This window comes from Schistocerca cancellata, chromosome 10, assembly GCF_023864275.1.
Source record: "Schistocerca cancellata isolate TAMUIC-IGC-003103 chromosome 10, iqSchCanc2.1, whole genome shotgun sequence".
NCBI classification, from domain to species: Eukaryota; Metazoa; Arthropoda; class Insecta; order Orthoptera; family Acrididae; genus Schistocerca; species Schistocerca cancellata.
In genome coordinates, this window is record NC_064635.1 from 38,013,195 (window position 1) to 38,039,550 (window position 26,356).

General features: G+C 44.4%; 1 long non-coding RNA gene across 1 annotated transcript; it reads right to left on the minus strand.

The window, feature by feature from the left end:
• Window positions 1–595: 595 nt before the first annotated feature.
• Window positions 596–26,356, minus strand: LOC126106541 (uncharacterized). Its single transcript, XR_007523364.1, has 4 exons — window positions 26,230–26,356; window positions 14,520–14,633; window positions 3,792–3,882; window positions 596–885 (listed from the first exon to the last, which is right to left on the minus strand). It is a non-coding gene; the product is annotated as an uncharacterized LOC126106541 (long non-coding RNA).

Sequence of the window (26,356 nt, forward strand, 5' to 3'; positions counted from 1 at the left end):
ATATGATCAGGTGACTACTTGGAAGATAGGAGTTCTGAGAGGCACCAAGGATAACTTAACAGTTAATACAAAAGAAGTCACTAATACATATTAACGAAACATTTTAATGATTGGAACCATTGCCTCAGTGACACCGATTTATTAAGTTGCTGGTGTACAGAAACAATATTTCTAATGAATCTGCGTTGCAGCTAGTAGCATTTCATTTGTGCATAGATAGTAACTCTATTAAAGTAGTCAGGAGATAGATTCGCAAAACCATATCTCAAAGACACCTTTATCTCAAGCTTTAAAAGACGTCAGACTCTGCTTATTTCTGCTTTTGCATGCCGGACAAAGCCTTGAACATAAATTGTATGTCCGATACTCAGGAAAAGGGGGTGGGGGGAGGGGACTGAAATATGGCGGAATGGGAGTGGACGAAACAAATCTTTCGATACCTCTTTGAACCACAGTTTATGGTACCTAGATCGCATATTGCAACTATCCACTGTGACAACATATGAGTTTCAGAAATACATTTGTAGCGCTGAGAATTTGCTAAACGGCTAAAATATTCACGAAAGAACAGTATTTTTATAGGTGTTTTATTGTAATTAATTTTACGCAATTACACATCTTAATGTTAATGGATTTGTAAAATCATGATCTTGTGAGAAACTTTGAGCAACGTTTTGTTTATTTTACCACTAAATTCATTAAATCAACAAAAACTGAATGGTAGTTTGTCAGAAGACAAGTATGTAACAATAATACGAAATGCGTTAATTCTTGCTGTATGTCTGTACCGCAGCGGCTGTGTCGGCGTGGGCAGCACAGTGCAGGGCAGGGCAGGATTTCGGTGTCTGTTGGGAAACCGTCACGCTCAGTCTTCTAAAATAATTTCTGAAAAATAAAAGAAGATTTTCTTACTTAAAATTACCGGGCCAAAGCTGATTTCAAAGAGTGTATCGAGAATTTGGAGCAGCATGGAGAACCTAAGTGTATCATCATTTCTGCAGTTGAGTTAAGCCGCGCACACTGAAGACGAGAGTCAATCACAGAGTTAAGTGTACTGTTTGCGGATGCGTTTTAGGGGCTGTCGCATTTTGTCCTCCCCACTATATTCCCTAACTTGCCGCCACCCTCACTTTTAACAACAGTTGGCTAATATTTGACAAATGATAGCAATATATTATTTCCAAATTAAAACATTTACTATAATTGATTACGTCAATGTTTAGTCACTTCAGCATAACTTCCAAGAAATTTCAGTTCTGATAAATACATTTTTCCGAAAAACACTTGTCCAGAAATGTGATAACTACATGTACCATGCAGTTGTTTTAAGGACAACAGGGGTTGGATAAAAATATGGGGATGCCGCGAGAAATGCATGCCTGAACATAAACGCAAATGCTAGCGAAACTGTTATACTTGACCACGAATGGCACATGTGTAACGGCCTCAATACGTTGCAAGTGTCAGTGGGGCGAGAACAGTTTTCTGTATAGCTGTGAGAGCGTTATATCGGGGCTAAGTGAATTGACACGTGGGCGCACTGTTGGTATTCATATGGAGGGTGCCTTGTCACCAAAGAAGCTGAAGTGGTAGACGTTTCAGAGACACACTTGTAGAAGACTTTAGCCCAGAAGGGAAAGTGTTAAAATATCAACCGCTAAGTTACAACGCTGTCAAAACTGTGTGTGTTGAGTGATTGTGATAGATAGTCATTGAAGAGGATTGTGAAGAAAAATAAGAGAATAACAGCTTCGGCACTCACTGTGTTGGGTGCAGTTCGGACAATGGCAGGTGACACGTTGTCATTGTGCAAGCTCTGTGTCTTCTAATAGTGATCACTGCTAAAGATTAAAAGTTGTGCAGTCTTAACCGCCACCCTACTCATCCTTATCCCACAAGCTGAGTAAGACTGCGTACAGCGATCGAGGTGGTGCAGTAGCTAACACATTGGATTCGCATTCGGGAGAACGGCGTTGAAACCCGCGCGTGGCCATCCAGATTTAGGTTTTCCGTCATTCCCCTAAATCGCTTCAGGCAAACTCCGGGATGGTTTCCTTGAAACTGCTTGGCCGCCTTCCTTCCCCATCCTCGTGTTGAGTGGTACTTAAGTAAATAAATTAGTGAAATCAAAGTGAAGTAGAAATTAGAATATAAATGAAAAACTTGGTTTAGTTTAGAGAGTTACATACTGGCAAACAGCGGGCAGAACAGCAGAGACAATGACCGTGAAGTCAGCAAGTTCCACATAAGCGGGCGCTGTCGATTCAGCCGTCAGGGCATCGCCCGACCGGCTCACGTGTTTCTCAGTTGTCGCATGTGAGCAAAGGCCCTCGCCTACATCCCAAGAGCCAATGACCGACGTTAAGAAGATTCTTCGAGAAGCTTTTCAACGTGACAGAAGAGGCAATGACCGGCTCACGTGTTTCTCAGTTGTCGCATGTGAGCAAAGGCCCTCGCCTACATTCCAAGAGCCAATGACCGACGTTAAGAAGAATCTTCGAGAATCTTTTCAACGTGACAGAAAAGGCTAATGGCCGTGAAGTCATTCACCTCCAGTAAACTGAAGTGAATAAATACGCGAGACGCAGTGGGCCCAAGAGATGAAGACGAAGACGGAAGACGAAGACGGAGACGGAGACGAAGACGGAGACGAGCGACGAAGAAGACGAAGAAGTGAAGAAGCGTAGCAGTTGTTCTAAGTCAGTTTCGGTGCTGAAGACCGTCATGCAAGAAGAGACTACATCATGCACAGACGCACCAAGTCCGCCGCTGTAATGGAATAGCAAGCAGCAGCCTCAGCGCCAGAAGACAGAAGTTAAAAGGTATTTGAAGTCTGATTTTACGCACCCGGATGACTCGTGAGGACGGGAAGGAGACGGCCTCACATCAGCAGTCACCTGTGAGCTGGGATGAAGACCTGACAGCCGAAGACTGGCAAGCGGGAGTCCGTGGTTCGAGTCCGGGACACTGGCCTTCCCCCGCCGCGCCGCTCCGCTGGCCGACGCACAACACACGCGGCCGCTTAGAGAAGAGAAACACTGGGACGCCACATTCAAGGTATCACCATCCGATGCACGACGTCGCTCGCAATAATTAAACGGGCCACCTCGCGCTGCGCGTCTCCGGTCAGCTGGGCGAGACGGCGACACGAGATACACACCGCTACGCGTAATCAGACGCCGCCGCCGCCGCCGCCGCCGCTGCCGCAGCGGAAGGCTACGCAAACGACACGGCTGCCGCTCTCCGAACCAGAACATCCCAGTAAGATACAGTTGTACGAAACTTCCAATAAAAGTTAACTTTTGTAAAAATGCTGTTTCATTCTACCTCATACCCGAGCCAAGGAAGAACCCACCCTGCCCACATGTTGTTAAGAGAGAAAAGTTTATTTATTTAATATTTTCACCATGACAGAATGCTTGAGAATGCTCATCCTGACAATTGACAGCATCAAAAGAGAAAACCCAGTTACATTTGGTGACAGAAGTGTTACATTTAGTACCACAACTGTTACACTCGACATAATCTCTGCTTGTGCTCCATCTCTAATGACCTCGATGTTGACGGGATTGTTAAACCCAATCTTCGTTCTTCCTTCCTTTCGTGACTAACAGTGCGCGAATGTAAGCTTTTAAAAATATTGTAATAACAAGTACTTTTAGTTAGATTTATGTTTTCAAAACCTTGATAAATTTAAACTGCTAGATGAAGTAAACATTGACTAGTTTCTATGGTCTTTTGGAAAAATTGTTTTTTTTACAGCAAAAAATGTGTTAAGCGTTCATTCTTACCTGACGTTTCCATGTTTACATCACCGCTGAAGTACTCAAGGGTGTTGTGCAAACTGTACGCTATTATTGCTAATTGAAACAGGCACCAAACCTGAAAAAAAAGATACATCTCCATTCAACTGGTTCCTGGTTATGCTTGCTATATTACAATGACATACAGATATAAGAGTCGAGGGGCATGAAAGGGAAGCAGTGGTTGGGAAGGGAGTGAGACAGGGTTGTACCCTCTCCCCGATGTTATTCAATCTGTATATTGAGTAAGCAGTAAAGGAAACAAAAGAAAAAAAATTAAGAGTAGGTATTAAAATCCGTGGAGAAGAAACAAAAACTTTAAGTTTCGCCGATGACATTGTAATTCTGTCAGAGACAGCGAAGGACCCGGAAGAGCAGCTGAACGGAATGGACAGTGTCTTGAAAGGAGGATATAAGATGAACATCAACAAAAGTGAAACGAGGATAATGGAAGGTAGTCTAATTAAACCGGGTGATGCTGAGGGAATTAGATTAGGAAATGAGACGCTTAAAGTAGAAAATGAGTCTTGCTATTTGGGGAGCAAAATAACTGATGATGGTCGAAGTAGAGAGGATATAAAATGTAGACCGGCAATGGCAAGGAAAGCGTTTCTGACGAACAGAAATTTGTTAACATCGAGTGTAGATTTAAGTGTCAGGAAGCCGTTTCTGAAAGTATTTGTATGGAGTGTAGCCATGTATGGAAGTGAAACGTGGACGATAAACAGTTTGTACAAGAAGCGAACAGAAGCTTTCGAAATGTGGTGCTACAGAAGAATGCTGAAGATTAGATGGGTAGATCACATAACTAATGAGGAGGTATTGAACAGAATTGTGGAGAAGAGGAGTTTCTGGCACAACTTGACTAGAAGAAGGGATCGGTTGGTAGGGCATATTCTGAGGCATCAAGGGATCGCCAATTTAGAACTGGAGGGCAGCGTGGAGGGTAAAAATCGTAGAGGGAGATCAAAAGATGAATACACTAAGCAGATTCAGAAGGATGTAGGTTGCAGTAGGTACTGGGAGATGAAGCTTGCACAGGATAGAGTAGCATGGAGAGCTGCATCAAACCAGTCTCTGGACTGAAGACCACAACAACAATAACAACAACATACATTCCTGTTCAGAAAAGAAACAGAACACCTGGAACGACTACAAACAGGACGTACATAATCACAGAACATGTACCCTAGTACGTTCTGCAGACACGATTGGCATTTCAGGCATGTCGGCCAACGGGTCCAAGGTCAACATCGATATTGCGGAGCAACACCACCTAGTTGCAAAACGTTCCTGCGTCTCGCTTGGTCGCTATAATCCGAACGTAATGGATCAGTGTGAGTTGAACAGACGTGCAGGATGCCTCGCTGGCGTATACGCGAACTGCAACGTCAAATCAGTCAGTTTTAAAGAGGGAATATTATTGGCACGAGGGAATATGATGCATCCATCAGGATAAATGGCTGCTCTTACAAGATGAAGTGTTTTGGCAGTGCAACGGGTGTGTGTACGGTGATTGACAGAATGCCGTATTAGACGGCGAGACGGGTCAGGTCACAACACCCAGCACATCTCCCCCCTCCCCCTCCCCCTCCGTAGAGAAGATCGACACCTCAACCGAATGGCATTGCAGGACCGCAGGACCAGTCTGGGTTCCCCTCGGCTCTCGCCTAACTGTGGAACAGTGTAGAAAGTCGTACACTGTCAGGGGTGACAGTCCATCGCAGTTTATTACAGCATGGGTTGGGTTACTTGCGCGTCGTCCACTTCCCCGCCTACCTCTGACGACTGTGAAGAAATATGCTAGACGGCAATGGAGCACGGAACGACGTCATTGGGGGAAAGGAATGACATCAGATGGTGTTTTCGGACGAATCCAAGTTCTATTTGCTTGAAAAATGATCGCCACATTTTAGTTCGCCACTGACATGGGGAGCGGCGTTACAGAGACTGCATTCGCACAAGACATACAGCGCCAGCCCAAGGGCTGATGGTGTGGAGTGCTTTTGGGTACAAGCACAAACCACAGTTGGAGCACGTCCAGGGCACCACAACAAGTGTAAACTACGTGAATGACATCATGCTACCTCTAGCCATACCCTTCCTACACAACAACCCAGACGCCATTTTTCAGCAAGACAATGCACGACCACATTATACTGCGCGCCTTCTTGGTGTCGCAGGATGTTAGCCTTTCGCCCTGCCATGCCAGCTCACCAGACTTGTCGCTAACCGAAAATGTGTGGGATACGGTGGCACAATGGGTGCAGTGCTGTGACCCACTGCCAACCACCGCAGATGAACTTTAGAACCAGAGGAATGCAGTGTGGACGGCTGCACCACAGGACGCCATTCGCGCCTTATACGCATCGATGCCATTCAGATACTAGCCAGAATGCTGTGGAATGTTTTAACGTATGGAGATAACATCAATCTGTAGCTCAGTAACTAAAATTCCTGTGCAATCCAGTATTTACTGATTGATAGCTTTCTATGACATTGACTTTAATGACTTATGCCCATTAATTAAAGAAAGAAACATATCCCAAAACGGTGATTTAATTAAAAGCAGGTGAGGAATGCAGCCAAGACGCCTACATATAATAACTACGCACACCAAAAAAAGTTCTGCAACACCCCGGTACCCCCGTTCCTTCTGGAGATTGACATTGACTGTGGATATTGTATTACAAAACCAGTCCCTTCCTTTGACTGTTCAGAGATGTCACTAAATCCACCCAAAGATGTAAACAACCATACATGAGCAGCGCCTATTACACGGGGAGGGGGGGGGGGGCGTCCGACAGCCGATCAGTTCCAGTTATTCCACCAGGAAGGAGGTACACGGCTCGTGTTGGAGTTCAACCATGCCTAGACGGTCAATACCTCGGTTCGATCGGGTCCGCATTGTTACTTGGTGCCAGGAAGGGCTCTCAACATGGGAAGTGTCCAGGCGTCTTGGAGTGAACCAAAGCGATGTTGTTCGGACATGGAGATATAGTGAGACAGTAACTGTCTATGACATGCTTTGTTCAGGCTGCCCAAGGGCTACTACTGCAGTGGACGACCGCTACCTACGGATTATGGCTCGGAGGAACCCTGACAGCAACGCCATCATATTAAATAATGCTTTTCGTGCAGTCACAGAACGTCGTGTTACGACTCAAACTGTGCGCAATAGGCTGCATGATGCCCAACTTCACTCCTGACGTCCATGGCGAGGTCCATCTTTCCACCCACGTCACCATACAGCGCGGTACAGATAGGCTTAACAACATGCCGAATGAACCGCCACGATTGGCATCACGTTTCCTTCACCGATGAATGTCGCATATGCCTTAAACCAGACAATCGTCGGAGACGTGTTTGGAGGCAACCCGGTCTGGATGAACGCCTTAGACACACTGTCCAGCGAGTGCAGCAGGGTGGAGGTCCCGTGCTGTTTTGGGGTGCCATTACGTGGGGCCGACGTACGCCGCTGGTGGTCATGGAAGGTGCCGTAGCGGCTGTACGCCACGTGAATGTCAACCTCCGACCGATAGCGCAACCATATCGGCAGCATGTTGGCGAGGCATTCTTCTTCATGGACGATAATTCGCACCACCGTCGTGCACATTTGTTGATGACTTCCTTCAGGATAACGACATCACTCGACCAGAGTGGCCTGAATATTCTCCAGACATGAACCCTATCGAACATGCCTGGGGTAGATTGAAAAGGGCTGTTTATGGACGACGTGACCCACCAACCACTCTGAGGGATCTACGTCGTATCGCCGGTGAGGAGTGGGACAACGTGCACCAACAGTGCCTTGATGAACTTGTGGCTAGAATGCCACGAGGAATACTGGCATGCATCACTGCGAGAGGACGTGTTACTGGGTATTAAGAGGTACCAGTGTGTACAGCAATCTCGACCACCTCTGAAGGTCTCGCTGTATGGTGGTGTATAATACGAGACCCAGCATGTTGAGAAACACCGACTGATGAGACTGTTGACACCGTTGTGCAGGTCTAAAGATGGTCATCACAGACAAAAATCTATAGTCATTTGATGTACGTTTGCATACCAATCAATGGGCTTAATGACTATAAAAATCAACATTCCCTGGATCGACTGTTTCCTTTAGTGCAATAATATCGTAATTCGTATTTCTATGATTGACTGGGTCGCATTAATTTCCTAACTAAACTACTTTCGAACAGGCCATGAAGGCCCAGCGGTACTGACCGGCCGCCGCGTCGTCCTCATATCATAGGCCTCACTGGATGCGGACATGGGGGGGGGGGGGGGCATGTCATCAGCACACCACTCTCCTGGCCGTACGTCAGTTTCCGAGCCCGGAGCGGCTACTTCTCTGTTTGCATCACAAGGGCTGAGTGAACGCCATTTGCCAACAGCGCTCGGCAGACCGTATGGTCACCCATCCAAGTGCTGGCACAGCCCGACAGCACTTGACTTCGGTGATCTGAAGGAACTGGTGTCACCACTGCGGCAAGGCCGTTGGTTTTAATTTGATAGCTCTCATTATTTACGTGATGGGGAAGTTACAGTACACACAGCGAAAGAAAATACCTGATATTTAAGATGGGCTTGTAACGCCGGAAATGCATATCCTCCTATTTCCATCTATTGTACTATAATTTTTTTTCCTTGTTTTGTTACCTCAAGATATGACATTTCTGTCTCTTTATATATTGTAATTGTTTTACTGTTTGTATATATATATATTTATGCATTTATGTCGATGTTTAATTGGTTGTTTTGCAAATATTATTTGTATTTTTACGCTGGGTCTTGCCTAGGGAAAACTGCTATCGAACGATTACATCGATAGGTCGTGTGGAGAATCAAAGTGTGTAGGATCTTTGGTAGTGCTAACTCTGGCGCGTGGAGCGCGGGCAGAGAGGGAGTCTGGCGGGAGTAGCGAGTGGAGCAGGTGTGTTGTGTGAAGCTCCAGCGAGTTGCCGCGCTTTCGGGGTTGGGCAGCATGTAATTGCGCTCGACTTGCGATGATAGTTTCTGACATGGTGTCGCGGACGGGAAGCATTAGCTGGCGGACATCAAGAGCCCGTTTCGTCTGGTGACCGTGTCGAGAAGAAGGCGCGCCAACATCCAGCTTCTGCAACAGCGACGGCCGACAATGAGTGACTGTCGCCACCTCCTCGATCGAAGGCTTCAAACCTTCAATCAACCAACAAGGAAGACAGGAAGCACATAAAGTTTTAGAACTGTATGGCAGACCTCAGCTTTTCAAACTTTTAAAATTGTTGCATCACAAAATTACAGCAACTTAGCATGAAAGTTTGTTGCTCACTGTCCCAATTGCATTACCAAGCTGGGGTCCCTTCCTTTTCCGGAATGAACCCGAGTGTCTTTGAAATTCAAACGCCAGAATCATTCGATTTCACTGCTTTAAGTTCAAAGTTCAGTTAAAGTATTCATAGTTGGCTACAATATTTAGATTACACAAGCACAAATTAAGAGTGCGAGTTTTGTTACCAGATTTTAGCTTACCTGTGACTGCAGCTCAGCTTGGTACGTACTAAATTTTACTACTGTTAATTGTTCAGAATCATTTAATTCAAGTTCAAAGTTAAATCTCTCATTTCTAAATTGCGTAGATTCAAGTAGCTTTTGAAATGATTGTTGAGGTAGTCCAAGACTAACCGTATTTTACTGAATTTCGATGTGCTTCAGAACTTTCGATTTTCCTGTTTTATTAATTCTTTTGCTAAATTAAGTCAGTGTGTAGCGAAATTTATTACTTCTGACAAACTTTCAGTTTTCACACTGCACGTGTCAACCTTCAGTTGCCACGCTTCTAGTGCTAATTATATGTGTAATAACCTTTCTTTTTCAGTTACTATAGTAATACTCCTGAGGACTGGCGACCGTAATTTCCCCCAAATCTCAAATATCTAATTAGCGCCAATTAATTGTTAACGTGACGACCGCACATTTACTTTCTTTATTAACTTTACCCCTTTTCAAAATTAATTTCCACCAGTTTCATTTGCATTTTTCCTTTCATTTAGATGTAACCCTTTCCTCCCTCTTTACCGACAGATTAACTTCGGTGACGATTGCTTTTCCCAAATTTCCATTAGGTACACGCGGTTTAATTTTTCACTGTCATTAAGGTCGATAAGTGAGGGGGAGGTTACAGGCTCAGTGATAACTTTGCACACCTTCTACAACCAATCACAGAATTCGATTTAGTTTACGTTTCTATGGCAGTGCCTCAGTGTTGGCGCTATTGTAGGCAACCATTACGCAGTAGAATTTTTAGGGTTCTGTGATCCAATACGTCAAAATGGAACCTTTATAGGAGCATTTAGCTGTCCATCTACATCCATACTCCGCAAGCCCCCTGACGGTATGTGGCGGAGGGTACTTTGGGTACCTCTATAGGTTCTCCCTTGTATTCCAGTCTCGTACTATTCGTGGAAAGGAAGATTGTCAGTATGCCTCTATTTGGGCTCTAATCTCTCTGATTTTATCCTCATGATCTCTTCGCGAGATGTGCGTAGGAGGGAGCAATATATTGCTTCACTCCTCGGTGAAGGTATGTTCTCGAAACTTCAACAAAAGCCCGTACCGAGCTACTGAGCGTCTCTCTTGCAGAGCCTTCCACTGGAGTTTATCATCTCCGTAACGCTTTCACGATTACTAAATGATCCTGTAACGAAGCGCGCTGCACTCCGTTGCATCTTCTTTCTCTCTTCTATCAACCCTAACTGGTACGGATCCCACACCGGTCAGCAGTGTTCAAGCAGTGGGTGAGCAAGCGTACTGTAATCTACTTCCTTTGTTTTCTAACTGCATTTCCTTAGAATTCTTCCAATGAATCTCAGTCTGTCATCTGCTGTACCGTTGATTTTATATGGTCATTCCATTTTAAATCATTCCTAATGCCTACTCTCAGATAATTTATGGAATTAACTAAAAAAATGGCTCTGAGCACTATGGGACTTAACATCTGTGGTCATCAGTCCCCTAGAACTTAGAACTACTTAAACCTAACTAACCTAAGGACATCACACACATCCATGCCCGAGGCAGGATTCGAACCTGCGACCGTAGCGGTCACGCGGTTCCAGACTGTAGCGCCTAGAACCGCACAGCTACTGGAATTAACTGCTTCCAGTTGCTGACCTGCTATATTGTAGCTAAATGATAAAGGATCTTTCTTTCTATGTATTCGCAGCACATTGCACTTGTCTACATTGAGATTCAATTGCCATTCCCTGCACCATGCGTCAATTCGTTGCAGATCCTCCTGCATTTCAGTACAATTTTCCATTGTTACAACCTCTCGATATACTACAGCATCATCCGCAAAAAGCCTCAGTGAACTTCCGATTTTATCCACAAGGCCATTTATATATATTGCGAATAGCAACGGTCCCACGACACTCCCCTGCGGCACACCTGAAATCACTCTTACTTCGGAAGACTTCTCTCCATTGAGAATGACGTGCTGTTATCTAGGAACTCTTCAATCCAATCACACAATTGGTCTGATAGTCCATATGCTCTTACTTTGTTCATTAAATGACTGTGGGGATCTGTATCAAACGCCTTGCGGAAGTCAAGAAACACGGCATCTACCTGGGAACCCTTTTCTATGATCCTTTGAGTCTCGTGGACGAATAGCAAGAGCTGGGTTTCACACGATCGTCTTTTTCGAAACCCATGCTGATTCCTACAGAGTAGATTTCTAGTATGCAGAAAAGTCATTAAAATCCAACATATTACGGGTTCCAAAACTCTACAACTAATCGACGTTAGGAATATAGGTCTATAGTTATGCACATCTGTTCGACGTCCCTTCTTGAAAACGGGGATGACCTGTGCCCTTTTCCAATCTTTTGGAACGCTATGCTCTTCTAGAGACCTATGGTACACCGCTGCAAGAAGAGGAGAAGTTCCTTCGCGTACTCTGTGTAAAATCGAACTGGTATCCCATCAGGTCCAGCGGCCTTTCCTCTTTTCAGCGGTTTCAATTGTTTTTCTATCCTTCTGTAATCTATTTCGGTATCTACCATTTTGTCATCTGTGCGATAATCTAGAGAAGGAACTACAGTGCAGTCTTCCTCTGTGAAACAGCTTTGGAAAAATAAATTTAGTTTTTCGGCCTTTAGTCTGTCATTCTCTATTTCAGTACCATTTTCGTCACAGAGTGTCTGGATATTTTGTTTTGATCCACCTACCGCTTTGACATAAGACCAAAATTTCTTAGGAGTGTCTGCCAAGTCAGTACATAGAACTTTACTTTCGAATTCGTTGAACACCTCTCGCATAGCCCTCCTCACACTACATTTCGCTTCGTGTAATTTTTGTTTGTCCGCAAGGCTTTCTTTGGCTATGTTTATGTTTGCTGTGAAGTTCCATTTGCTTCCGTAGCAGTTTTCTAATTCGGTTGTTGTACCACGGTGGCTCTTTTCCATCTCTTACGATCTTGCTTGGCACATACTCATCTAATGCATATTGTACGATAGTTTTGAACTTTGTCCACTGATTCTAAACACTATATGTACTTGAGACAAAACCTGTGTTGAGCCGTCAAGTACTCTGAAATCTGCTTTTTGTCACTTTTGCTAAACAGAAAAATCTTCCTACCTTTTTTAATATTTCTATTTATGGCTGCAATCACCGATGCTGTAGCGGCTTTATGATCACTGATTCCCTGTTGTGCGTTAACTGTTTCTAATAGTTTGGGTCTGTTTGTCAGCAGAAGGTCTAATATGTTATCGCCACGAGTCGGTTCTCTGTTTAACTGCTCAAGGTAGTTTCCAGATAATGCACTTAAAAAATTTTCACTGATTTCCTTGTCCCTGCCGCCCGTTATAAACGTTTGAGTCTCCCAGTCTATATCTGGTAAATTAAAATCTCCACCCAAAACTATAACATGGTCGGGAAATCTACTCGAAATATTTTCCAACTTTTCCTTGAGGTGCTCAGCCACAACAGCTGCTGAGCCAGGGGGGCCTATAGAGACATCCAATTACCATGTCTGAGCGTGCTTTAACCGTGACCTTCACCCAAATTATTTCACATTTTGGACCTCCGTCAATTTCCTTCGATACTTTTGCACTTCTTATCGCTATAAACACGCTTCCTCCTTCCCTGTCCAGCCTGTCTCTGCGGTATATATTCCAATCTGAGTTCAGAATTTCATTACTTTTTACATCAGGTTTCAGCCAACTTTCTGACCCTGGTACTATGTGGGCATTGTGACCGTTTATTAATGAGAGCAGTTCTGGGACCTTTCTATAGACACTCCTGCAGTTTACTATTACTGTATTAATATTGTCATTCCTTGTTGCGTTTTGCCTACTGCTACATTGTCGCGTCTCAGGAGGCGTTTTGTCGGGCCTAAGGAGGTAATTCTCTAACCTAAAAAACCCACATGTGCTCTCCACACGTACTCCGCTACCCATGTAGCCGCTGACTGGGATGACACATTTATTAATTTGATTTTACTTACTGTGAAGCTACATTCACGAATCATGGAAATGTTAATTTGCATAACACGCATTATTGTCAACTGAAAATCCATGTGGACTGAGGCAAGTTGCACACCAAAAACCGTGGTCGGTAAGTGTATGGTATGGGATTTTGGAGGACAGAGTTATGGGGATTCCATCGAAGGAAATCTTAATGGTAGGAAGTACACCATATTCCTGCAAGAAACATTAGTTCTGTGATTGGAAGAAATACCTTTAGGAACAAGGAACAGAATGTGGTATCAACCCGATGGGTGACCGGCTCATTTTTCGCTGATGGCTAGCAATGAGGTGCAGAGACAATTCCCAAATCGTTGGACTGGATGCGGAGGAGGTGTGTCGTGGTTAGCTCGTTCGCCAGACATGACGTCTCTGGATTTTTTCTTGTGGTGATTCGTAAAAGACATTGTTTATAAAGACGTTCCAACTACAGATGAAGATATGCTAGAGAGATTTGTCAGAGCATGTACTTCGACAAGTGCCGAAGTGATAAGGAATACCACTCAATCCATGATGATAAGATTGCAGCACTGCATTGATACCAATGCTCATCACTTCGAACACCTTCTGTAAATGGACGTTCATCCCACATTTGTGATCGTCGTTGACCTTCAAAGACCTTACTGTTGAGCATCATTGGATTCATCTCGATAGCCTCTATCAGAAAATAAGTACCAAACTATTGCATCAGATAAAAAAAAAGTTGACCTTCATATCCCTCAAGCGACACCACCTAGCAACCAAAACCAGCGTCATATTTAGGCCCCCGTTGTCACATGTAACATTTTTCCCACAAACTTTTCATACTTAGTTAATCTCGGTGGCTGTGACTCACCCTGTAGAAGAATGGACAGGTTAGTGTGATATCATCAATGATCAGTTATGGCATGTAGGAATAGTTTACCATGCGCTTGGGAGGGTAGTATGGGGGAAAATATTAGGTGCGTAGACCAAGGTTAATTCATGCAAGATATGTTATGAGTATACTAGGTGTAGTAACTAGGTAGGGACGAAAAGGTTAGCACAAGATAGAAAGAAATGGATCAGAATTAAACCATTGGAAAGGCTGATGACTTTTTAAAAATAGGGGGTGAAATTGGAGAAGTGATCATTAGTGATGTACAGACCCCCAGGTAAATCTGTCAATGCAAGAAAGGTGCCACACTTTAATTACCGTCAATCCTTTTTTTCCTCTTGTACTCACCATACACAAGACGGCAATGATGATGGTGCCCTTCCTGAGCGAGCACCCACAACAGCACTGGTCTGGAACTACCATCTCTGCAAAAGTCTTTGGTTTGCTGACAGAGAAGTTGTTCTGTAACGAAAGGATGATGGTCACATTCCATACCGATGTTTGAAGCACATTCAGAAGTTAATGGCCATATGCGTAAGAGAGGTGGCTGGCAACACTGATTACACTGCATAGCACTCAACACCTTTAGCTGAACAGTGGATCGTGTAACTTCCTCATTGTTACCGGTCTATTTACTCGTATTTAACTGGATGAGTGGTACGACCTTTGTGAAAATACGAGGTGCATTCAAGTTCTAAGACCTCCGATTTTTTTCTAATTAACTACTCACCCGAAATCGATGAAACTGGCGTTACTTCTCGACGTAATCGCCCTGCAGACGTACACATTTTTCACAACGCTGACGCCATGATTCCATGGCAGCGGCGAAGGCTTCTTTAGGAGTCTGTTTTGACCACTAGAAAATCACTGAGGCCATGGCAGCACGGCTGGCGAATGTGCAGCCACGGAGAGTGTCTTTCATTGTTGGAAAAAGCCAAAAGTCACTAGGAGCCAGGTCAGGTGAGTAGGGAGCATGAGGAATCACTTAAAGTTGTTATCACGAAGAAACTGTTGCGTAACGTTAGCTCGATGTGTGGGTGCGTTGTCTTGGTGAAACAGCACACGCACAGCCCTTCCCGGACGTTTTTGTTGCAGTGCAGTAAGGAATTTGTTCTTCAAAACATTTTCGTAGGATGCACCTGTTACCGTAGTGCCCTCTGGAACGCAATGGGTAAGGATTACGCCCTCGCTGTCCCAGAACATGGACACCATCATTTTTTCAGCACTGGCGGTTACCCAAAACTTTTTTGGTGGCGGTGAATCTGTGTCCTTCCATTGAGCTGACTGGCGCTTTATTTCTGGATTGAAAAATGGCATCTACGTCTCATCAATTGTCACAGCCGACGAAAAGAAAGTCCCATTCATGCTGTCGTTGCGCGTCAACATTGCTTGGCAACATGCCACACGGGCAGCCGTGTGGTCGTCCATCAGCATTCGTGGCACCCACCTGGATGCCACTTTTCGCATTTTCAGGTCATCAAGCAGGATTGTGTGCACAGAACCCACAGAAATGCCAACTCTGGAGGCGATCTGTTCAACAGTCATTCGGCGATCCCCCAAAACAATTCTCTCCACTTTCTCGATCATGTCGTCAGACCGACTTGTGCGAGCCCGAGGTTGTTTCGGTTTGTTGTCACACGATGTTCTGCCTTCATTAAAGTGTCGCACCCTCGAACGCACTTTCGACGCATCCATAACTCCATCACCACATGTCTCCTTCAACTGTCGATGAATTTCAATTGGTTTCACACCACGCAAATTCAGAAAACGAATGATTGCACGCTGTTCAAGTGAGGAAAACGTCGACATTTTAAGTATTTAAAACAGTTCTCATTCTCGCCGCTGGCGGTAAAATTCCATCTGCCGTACGGTCCTGCCATCTCTGGGACGTATTGACAATCTCTTTCCAGTCCGGAGAAAAAAATCGGAGGCCTTAGAACGTGAATGCACCTCGTAAGTGCCTTACCACCTATGTATAGGTACAATATTTAAAGGAAAAAGTGAACTGTAATTGCCTCTAAAGCATCCAAATTTGACAAAGAAAGGGCTGCAATACTCAGCTTGAGAATCCACCCACCGAAATAAAATGTCTGACAGATCTTTTTGAGCAGTCCCGCTTACTTTTATCAATTTTTTTGCAATGATTTCGCTGCACCATCTGACATAATTCGACTGTTTTGTCGAAATGTTCTCACCAGAGAGTTTCTCGTGGAGCGAGCGCGAGGCTACTTGGGCTCTTACGCTTTGCCGTTGGATTCTCTTCGTGTGCAGCCGGGGCAGTTGGCTGTAGTGTGTGCAAAGTGACTCTTATTTGTGTAATAGCATGTCAGATGTCATTGCTAGAGGTACTTGTCACTTTAAGGGTTCTATTAAGATCCTGAAGAGCAGAAGACTTTGCAATTTTGGAATTCCGTGGAGCGGATACTTACGGAATCCGCAATGTATTGGTGACTCATAGGTCAACTGGAAAATACGGTGGGACACGACCCAAAGGAATAGCATTGCATGGCGTGCTTCTCATAGCATGGCACATGATACGCTTATGGAATTTACCCACTACTGTGATGTGGTACAACTGGAAATGGTTGGTTAATTACAGGGTGATAATTATTCAAATCGACAAACACTGGGAGACTGCAAGGGACATCAAAACAAATATTTTCCTCTAATGTCATGTTAAGATTAAGGAAAGGCAAAACTACGTTTCTAGCATTTATAGACTTAGAGAAAGCTTTTGACTGGAATTCTCTCTTTCAAATTCTAAAGGTGGCAGGGGTAAAACACAGGGAGCGAAAGGCTATTTACAATTTGTACAGAAACCAGATGGCAGTTATAAGAGTCGAGGGGCATGAAAGGGAAGCAGTAGCTTGGAAGGGAGTGAGACAGGGTTGTAGCCTCTCCCCAATGTTATTCAATCTGTATATTGAGCAAGCAGTAAAGCAAACAAAAGAAAAATTCGGAGTAGGTATTAAAATCCATGGAGAAGAAATAAAAACTTTGAGGTTCGCCGATGACATTGTAATTCTGTCAGAGACAGCAAAGGACTTGGAAGAGCAGTTGAACGGAATGGACAGTGTCTTGAAAAGAGGATATGAGATGAACATCAACAAAAGCAAAACGAGGAAAATGGAATGTAGTCGAATTAAGTCGGGTGATGCTGAGGGAATTAGATTAGGAATTGAGACACATAACTAATGAGGAGGTATTGAATAGGATTGGGGAGAAGAGAAGTTTGTGGCACAACTTGACAAGAAGGAGGGACCGGTCGGTACGACATGTTCTGAGACATCAGGGGATCACAAATTTAGCATTAGAGGACAGCGTAGAGGGTAAAAATCGTAGAGGGAGACCAAGAGATGAATACACTAAGCAGATTCAGAAGGATGTAGGTTGCAGTAAGTACTGGGAGATGAAGAAGCTTGCACAGAATAGAGTAGCATGGAGAGCTGCATCAGACCAGTCTGAGGACTGAAGACCACAACAACAGCAACAACAACAACAACAATGTCATGTTTTACTATGAAGATTCTTAACCCCGGTAGAAGGATGTGAAATTAATGAAATTAAGGAAATGAAAATTAATCAGTCCAGCAGACAGAAGATTTGAAATTCTGTAGGGCCGACTCTTGTGGACACTGTAATGAATTTGTGACGTCGTCACAGACTGTTGTGGGAGTCTTATCAATTATTCTTACTCTGGTATCCTGCCGCCACCGTGCTAATTCCAGCTGGTCTAGAGAGCTAAGATGGGTACTGGTGGTTTCGTTCTAATGAGTCCTCCAGGGAGCGGTGAGAATTTTTAAGCTACTTTTACTTTTCAGTACCCTGGCTACATCTGAAAGCCGAGTTACATTTATGTGAACGTATTAAACTCAAGTTTCTTGTGTTTTTTTAACATCCTAGCAAACAGCTATTGCACGTAAAAAGTGTATAAGTGCCAGCGATTATGTTTTCTGTTCGTTGCTTCTGGTAGAAAACCTATGCTTCAGATATGTCTACCCAGATGTTCTTCTTTGGTAATGTACTGTAAAAGCCACCTTGATGAATGATTTTTCGTTAAAAATACAGCAAGCGGCCATTTGACAGTAGGGCATCTACCTGCTTAATATTACACTACTGGCCATTAAAATTGCTACACCAAGAAGAAATGCAGATGATAAACGGGTATTCATTGGACAAATATATTATACTACAACTCACGTGTGATTACAGTTTCACGCAATTTGGGTGCATAGATCCTGAAAAATCAGTATCCAGAACAACCACCTCTGGCCGTAATAACGGCCTTGATACCGCTGGGCATTGAGTCAAACAGAGCTTGGATGGCGTGTACAGGTACAGCTGGCCATGCAGCTTCAACACGATACCACAGTTCATCAAGAGTAGTGACTGGCGTATTGTGACGAGCCAGTTGCTCGGACACATTGACCAGACGTCTTCAGTTGGTGAGAGACCTGGAGAATGTGCTGGCCAGGGGAGCAGTCGAACATTTTCTGTATCCAAAAAGGCCCGTACAGGACCTACAACATGTGGTCCTGCATTATCCTGCTGAAATGTAGGGTTTCGCAGGGATCGAATGAAGGGCAGAGCCACGGGTCGTAACACATCTGAAATGTAACGTCCATTGTTCAAAGTGCCGTCAATGCGAACAAGAGGTGACCGAGACGTGTAACCAATGGCACCCCATACCATCACGCCGGGTGATACGCCAGTATGGCGATGACGAATACACGCTTCCAATGTGCGTTCTCCGCGTTGTCGCCAAACACGGATGCGACCATCATGATGCTGTAAACAGAACGTGGATTCATCTGAAAAATGACGTTTTGCCATTCGTGCACCCAGGTTCGTCGTTGAGTACACCATTGTAGGCGCTCCTGACTGTGATGCAGCGTCACGGGTAACCGCAGCCATGGTCTCCGAGCTGTTGCAAACGTCGTCGAACTGTTCGTGCAGATGGTTGTTGTCTTTCAAACGTCCCCATCTGTTGACGCAGGGATCGAGACATGGCTGCACGATCCGTTACAGCCATGCGGATAAGATGCCTGTCATCTCGACTACTAGTGATACGAGGCCGTTGGGATCCAAGACGGTGTGCCGTATTACCCTCCTCAGCCCACTGATTCCATATTCTGCTAACAGTCATTGGATCTCTACCAACGCGAGCAGCAATGTCGTGATACGATAAACCGCAATCGCGATAGGCTACAATCCGACCTTTATCAAAGTCGTGATGGTACGCATTTCTCCTCCTTACACGAGGTATCACAACAACGTTTCACCAGCAACGCCGGTCAGCTGCTGTTTGTGTATGAGAAATCGGTTGGAAACTTTCCTCATGTTAGCACGTTGTAGATGTCGCCACCGGCGCCAACCTTGTGTGAATGCTCTGTGTAGCTAATCATTTGCATATCACAGCATCTCTTCCTTTCGGCCAAATTTCGTGTCTGTAGCACGTCGTCTTCGTGGTATAGCAATTTTATTGGCCAGTAGTTTACATTCATGTTCAGAAAGGAAACAGAACATACGGAACGACAGGAGATGGGACGTCCATATTCACAGGACATGTATCCTAGTACGTTCTGCAGATAAATAATCCACGTTTTAATTTGTCATTTGTTATGGTAGTCATTCTTAATTATTATCTGGTGTTAGTTACAGAAAATAGCAGTTACATTCTAAGCTGTCCTACTGTTTTCTTGGAACTACCACTGTTTTTAAATAGGTGCCTCAGCTCCTACAGCTAGGTACTGTTAGAAAAGGCTGAGTGAGATTTACGTTATTTGGTATTTGTGTATTTAATCTTTAAATTTTAAGGTGTACACCAGCTGAAACTACATAATTACTGTTGATCCTTTTAATTGCAGTGAACTCTGCTATATCGCCTTTTAAAAATTTTAATAATTTATATGGTAACTATGAATTCACTCTTCTGGGATTGAATTATGTAAAAGCGCAGGCTTTAACTTGTGTAGTTGTTATCTAAGCTCTATGAAAATAATGTCAGTCTTGAAAGATTCTTTTCCTGAGCTATAGTGTGTACAATTTGTGGTTTCACATGGGTTCCATGTAGATCACCATCGCACTGTTAAATTGTTATTTCTTGTAGCACGATGTCATCATAAATTGGTATATGAAGTACGTAGCATACTGAAGTTAAAACTTCTGTGTAATACATTATTTTAAGCAAAATGTGAGACGTGATTTAGATCCAGCACCTTACCACTATCTCCCCGCTCCCACCATTACACTTTTGTTCATCCAGCGTGTTCCACATCACAAGATTCACTGTGAATGTGATCTGTGAAACTTGGAACTTATTTCAGTGATAAGGTTTCACACTATAATGACTACAATGGTGGTGGAAAATGTGAAATGTTTTAACAATGGAAAAGGCGTCTATCATTTGGTAAAGGGCCTACAAATGTTTTGTTTCTTTCTTTAAGTGACGAAATTTACAAATTCATTCACTCTCTTTCCTAGGGTTCATCCCATTGTAAGGGGACGAATTCCGCATTTTTTTTTTGTTTGAAATTGTGGATGACTGATTTCTTCCACTACGGTCCTCCGCTAGCTCAAGGGAGAGAAGTCGTGTATGCCATCTATGTGTGAATCGTGTGAACTTTGTTCTCTAGGTTATCGTATATAAACCAATTGTATTTGTACTTCTCTGAGGCTGAGGACCACGCCAGTCCATTCCTAAAAGAGTGTAGTGAACTTCGTAAAAACCACCCTCCGACTGTCCGAAGCACCAGTGGTTAATCCGCCACATGGATCTGATTCCAGTCTGACTCACCTCCTTAGCTAGCAAACGCATATCATTCACATCTGGTTATTTATTCAGTTATCGGTAATTACACACAGCCTGCTCAAAAATATACTTCAACGTCTGAATATTGGAGTCAGAAGCAATCTTTCTGCAAGGTAGCGTATAATAATTTCGAATAGGCTTAAACTCATCTTATTGCGATTTTACAAAGTAAATGTCAGTTATAAGTGGTCATGCATACTTCATGACAGAATTAATTTGTGTGAAACATGATAGGCCAAAATACGGAGAAACTACACGACTGGCCATTAAAATTGTTACACCACGACGATGACGTGCTACAGAAGAAATTTAACCGACGGGAAGTAGATGCTGTGATATGCAAATGATCAGCTTTTCAGAGCATTCACACAAGTTTGGCGCCGGTGGCGACACCTACAACGTGCGGACATGAGGAAAGTTTCCAACAGATTTCTCATACACAAACAGCAGTTGACCGGCGTTGCCTGGTGAAACGTTGTTGTCATGCCTCGTGTAAGGAGGAGAAATGCTTACCATCACGTTTCCGACTTTGATAAAGGTCGGATTGTAGCCTATCGCGATTGCGGTTTATCGTATCGCGACATTGCTGCTCGCGTTGGTAGAGATCCAATGACTGTTAGCAGAATACGGAATCGGTGGGATCAGGAAGGTAATACGGAACGCCGTGCTGGATCCCAACGGCCTCGTATCAGTAGCAGTCGAGATGACAGGCATCTTATCCGCATGGTTGTAACGGATCGTGCAGCCACGTCTCGATTCCTGAGTCAACACATGGGGACGTTTGCAAGACAACAACCATCTGCACGAACAGTTCGACGACGTTTGCAGCAGCGTGGACTATCAGCTCGGAGACCATGGCTGCTGTTACCCTTGACGCTGCGTCACAGACAGGAGCGCCTGCGATGGTGTACTCAACGGCGAACCTGAGTGCAGGAATGGGACTACGGTATTTTTTCGGATGAATCCAGGTTATGTTTACGGCACCATGATGGTCGCATCCGTGTTTGGCGACATCAAGGTGAGTGCACATTGGAAGCGTGTATTCGTCATCGCCATACTGGCGTATCAGCCGGCGTGATGGTATGGGGTGCCATTGGTTACACGTCTCGGTCACCTCTTGTTCGCATTGACTGAACAGTGGACGTTACATTTCAGATGTGTTACGACCCGTGGCTTTACCTTCATTCGATCCTTGCGGAATCCTACATTTCAGCAGGATAATGCAGGACCACATGTTGCAGGTCCTGTACGGGCCTTTCTGGATACAGAAAATGTTCGACTGCTGCCCTGGCCATCTCCACATCTCTGACCAATTGAAAACGTCTGGTCAATGGTGGCCGAACAACTGGCTCGTCACAATACGCCAGTCACTACTGTTGATGAACTGTGGCATCGTGTTGAAGCTGCATGTGCAGCTGTACCTGTACACGCCATCCAAGCTCTGTTTGACTCAATGCCCAGGCGTATCAAGGCCGTTATTACGTCCAGAGGTGGTTGTTCTGGGTACTGACTTCTCAGCATCTATGCACTCAAACTGCGTTAAAATGTAATCACATGTCAGTTCTAGTATAATATATTTATCCAATGAATACCTGTATATCATCTGCATTTCTTCTTGGTGTAGCAATTTTAATGGCCAGTAGTGTAGTTCCGGACACGGCTGTCTACGGTCGCCCGCTGCCTTATTGCCACCTGCTGTACCCGACACAAGCCATATCGGACGTCCAGCGAAAAGCTAAGTGAGATTGTGCTTAGGGCATGTGTGTGAAGGTGTTGAGGGCTGCTACCTCGCTTCTGGTAACTGTAAGCGCATGCGTGTTGCCATGCAAGTAAAAGTGTGGCTATGAAGAGTTCATGGTGTTTAAGATAGGTGTTAAACATTAACACAATGCACGAGCACGCCCTTTCCACTCCGTGAGAAATTGTTGTTTGATGTAATACGTAGCCAGCTGCAAGACCGTAATCTTTTTATCAAATATATCGCATTCGAGTGTTTGGTAACCCTAGCGCAGTAGCCCCAGTAAAGCTTATAATTAAATTTTCAGCATTGTGCTTGTTACGGTTTGCACTGAACAGTGGGGCACAAGAATACACATAATTTAATTGTGACTAAGATTGGCGTGCCCGCTGGCCTTGCTAGTAATTGTATTTTTTTAAACCTTACTAGCAGGCAATTCTCCTTAAGGTTGTTCATAAGATTTGCGCTGTTGGTTGTACCTTGCCTGTGTAGCCGGCCGGAGTGGCCGAGAAGTTCTAGGCGCTACAGTCTGGAACCGTGCGTCCGCTACGGTCGCAGGTACGAATCCTGTCTCGGGCACGGATGTGTGTGACATCCTTAGGTTAGTCAAGTCCCATAGTGCCATTTTGAGCCTGTGTAGTTCATTCGTAGTGGGACAAAGGCAGTGTGCCGTTTTATCAGTGAATAATTTAACCTGTTATATAATATCTTTTGGTGGTTGTTTACATTGTCCCTGCGGACCTGTTCTGTCCGCTTGTTGAATGTTCCAGGTCGCTCGCTGGTGTTTGGAGTAAGCGCTACCTTTCCGCCGATGGGTACCGGGGCTGTGAAATCCTGGGTAGCAGGAGGTGACTCCGGGTCGAAGCTCGTGAACTGGGTCTGCTGCCTTCCGCCTTGGCTTCTCCAAGTTAAGTTTTCCTTCCGCCTGGCGTCACTCCTCGCTAATTGATTCTGGCGCTAATTATGTTTACTTTGGTGTTTATTATATTTATTAAACTTTGTCTGAAGAGCAACACACAATTGTGAAAGGTTGTTGCTGTGCTACTCTCAGTAAGACTTTGCGCTGACTAATTGTGTTACTGGGCCTTGTAGCCGAAGTTTGAAACCTTAGTAAGCCTTAATGATATTGATTGAGTCTTGAGTGTGAAACAAGTGCCCTGGTATTAACTTCATCCTGATATTTATTTGGCCCATCTCTGGCAGGTTGTTATTTATTTGGCCCATCTCTGGCGGGTTGTTATTTAGGTAAATGTTTTTGAGGACATCAGTCCTCAGTGTCCGAAGACTAGTCAGAAACCTTGTGTGTCTTAATTTAAGCCATCAGGCCCATATTTGTCAGTGGTTTTAAAATTTTCTTATATATGAGATAGACTTTGTTTCATAAAACGACATTGCTAGCAGATTCACTAAATTCTCGTGTCTTACTATCCTTGTTACCTCACGTAATCAGGATTAAGATATACTTGTTTTAAAGGAATTTGTTGATATGATTGTCAAATAAAACGAGTGATAACGAAAGGTATCCACTCCTTCCCATTTGTTTCCGTATTCCGTAGTAGAAGAACGTTTCAGGCTCATGCCCATAAAGTTTCATTTCACATTATCGATGTTCCGAGGCTTCAAGGGATCATGCAGCATTGCACTATTCATCTGCGCCACCTCATCGCCAATGGTGGGAGGCACATCGAAGATGTCATAGGCTAAATCCGAATATCTGTGGTGACAGTCACACGTTGAATAAAGTGTGTGCACGCCGCAGTTTGCAACTAATTTACTTTTTTCCTCATATATTTTAACAATTGTCACCCTGCGTGTGCCGTGAAGCAGTCACCGTTTGGACGAAAGTAGCGTTGGCAGTGCCCCCGACAGGGAGCTGAAGGGATTCCTTTGCTACCGCTGATTTATCAGGCGTGTGTGTCGCTGGTAACCAACACAACATTCTTGAACGGTGCCATATGTCTGCCGAATGTAAAATTCCCACACTGGCCTGGGATTTTATGTGCGCCTCGTTTCCTAAGACCAAGATAGTCTAGGGCGAAACACGACCAAGTCCTCAGTTCTGTCGATGGACGAATAACTCACTTACGGTCGTATTTCTTGAGGATTATTCCTATTCTTGAAAACATGTCGCCGAAAAACGGTGAGAAGGCCCCTGCAGTGGCCGCCACCAACTCGCCACTTACGTCCCTATATCGAACTCGCATTGATCGCAATGCATTGCGTGTACTGAGTCATTCAGCTGACTTTACCAATGTTGCTTTATACAGTCTGCAATGTTGTATACAGCGTTCAAAAACCACGCGCGAGATTTTCATATTCTCTCGGTCGCTTAGCGTGAACCGTTGGTCCTACAGAAAAAATGAGCAGGACATATTTATCGGAAATTTGATGTAGTTAAAATTTATACTGGGATACGTTTTTGCTAGAGCCCGTAGTTCTCGAGTTATTCAAGAAAAATTACATCATTGTGTTCGTCAGGCGTTCTGTCTAAGGAAGTATTGTGCTTGTAAAGGATCCAACTACTAGCGTAATTAGTTTAAGCGTGACGTTTGCAAAAGTCGGATATTTAGTTACCATCACTGGCACGCTTAAATTAATAATGTCAACGAAATGGCCGATTATGCTGGTGGTGTAAGAGCGTAATCTATAGCGACCGAAGAAGGTCGAATATCGGGAATAGTTCTTTGAAGCCTGAGATTTTAGTACAGTGGTAGGGAGTGCCATGGGTAACATAATAGATTGGTTCAAATGGCTCTGAGCACTATGGGACTTAACTTCTGAGGTCATCAGTCCCCTAGAAATTAGAACTATTTAAACCTAACCAACCTAAGGACATCACACACATCCATGCCCAAGGCAGGATTCGAACCTGCGACTGTTGCGGCAGCGCGGTTCCAGACTGTAGCGCCTAGAACCGCTCGGCCACCTCGGCCGGCAACATATTAGAAATATTGACTGGCGAAGGGTGAGTGTGGAGGCGTTCGAAGGTCACTTTTGTTCGGTATCCTTGTTTAATTCGAAAAAGACCGCCTCCAGCGAAAACATATCCCAGTATAAAACTTAACCACATTAAGTTTCCTACAAAAAGTCCTGCTCATTTTTTCTGTAGGACTAGTAGCTTGTACGCAGGGTGGCAGAGAATATGAAAATGTTAAGAGTGGTTTCTAAAGGTCAAATATAACAATGCTGGTTGCTTAACACGTAGTCCGTAGGGGTAGCTGAGTCGCCGGCCGTTGTGGCCGAGCGGTTCTAGGCGCTACAGTCTGGAACCGCGCGACCGCTGCGGTCGCAGGTTCGAATCCTGCCTCGGGCATGGATGTGTGTGATGTCCTTAGATTAGTTAGGTTTAAGTAGTTCTAAGTTCTAGGGGACTGATGACCTCAGCAGTTAAGTCCCATAGTGCTCAGAGCCATTTGAACCATTTTTGGTAGCTGAGTCACCCTACATGTATATCAGAAAAACTATTAATTCCGAACACTGTTCTTCTGTTTGTAAGTGTTACAGCTTACCTGGCAGGGTGTCGGAATCTGAGACCGCTTGCCCTCTATGTAGCACGGAGCGTCACACGCTACTGCACTTTGCTGAGTGATGACAGCTATTGAGCTGCAGATATAACTCTGTGTGGGTCAGTTTGAG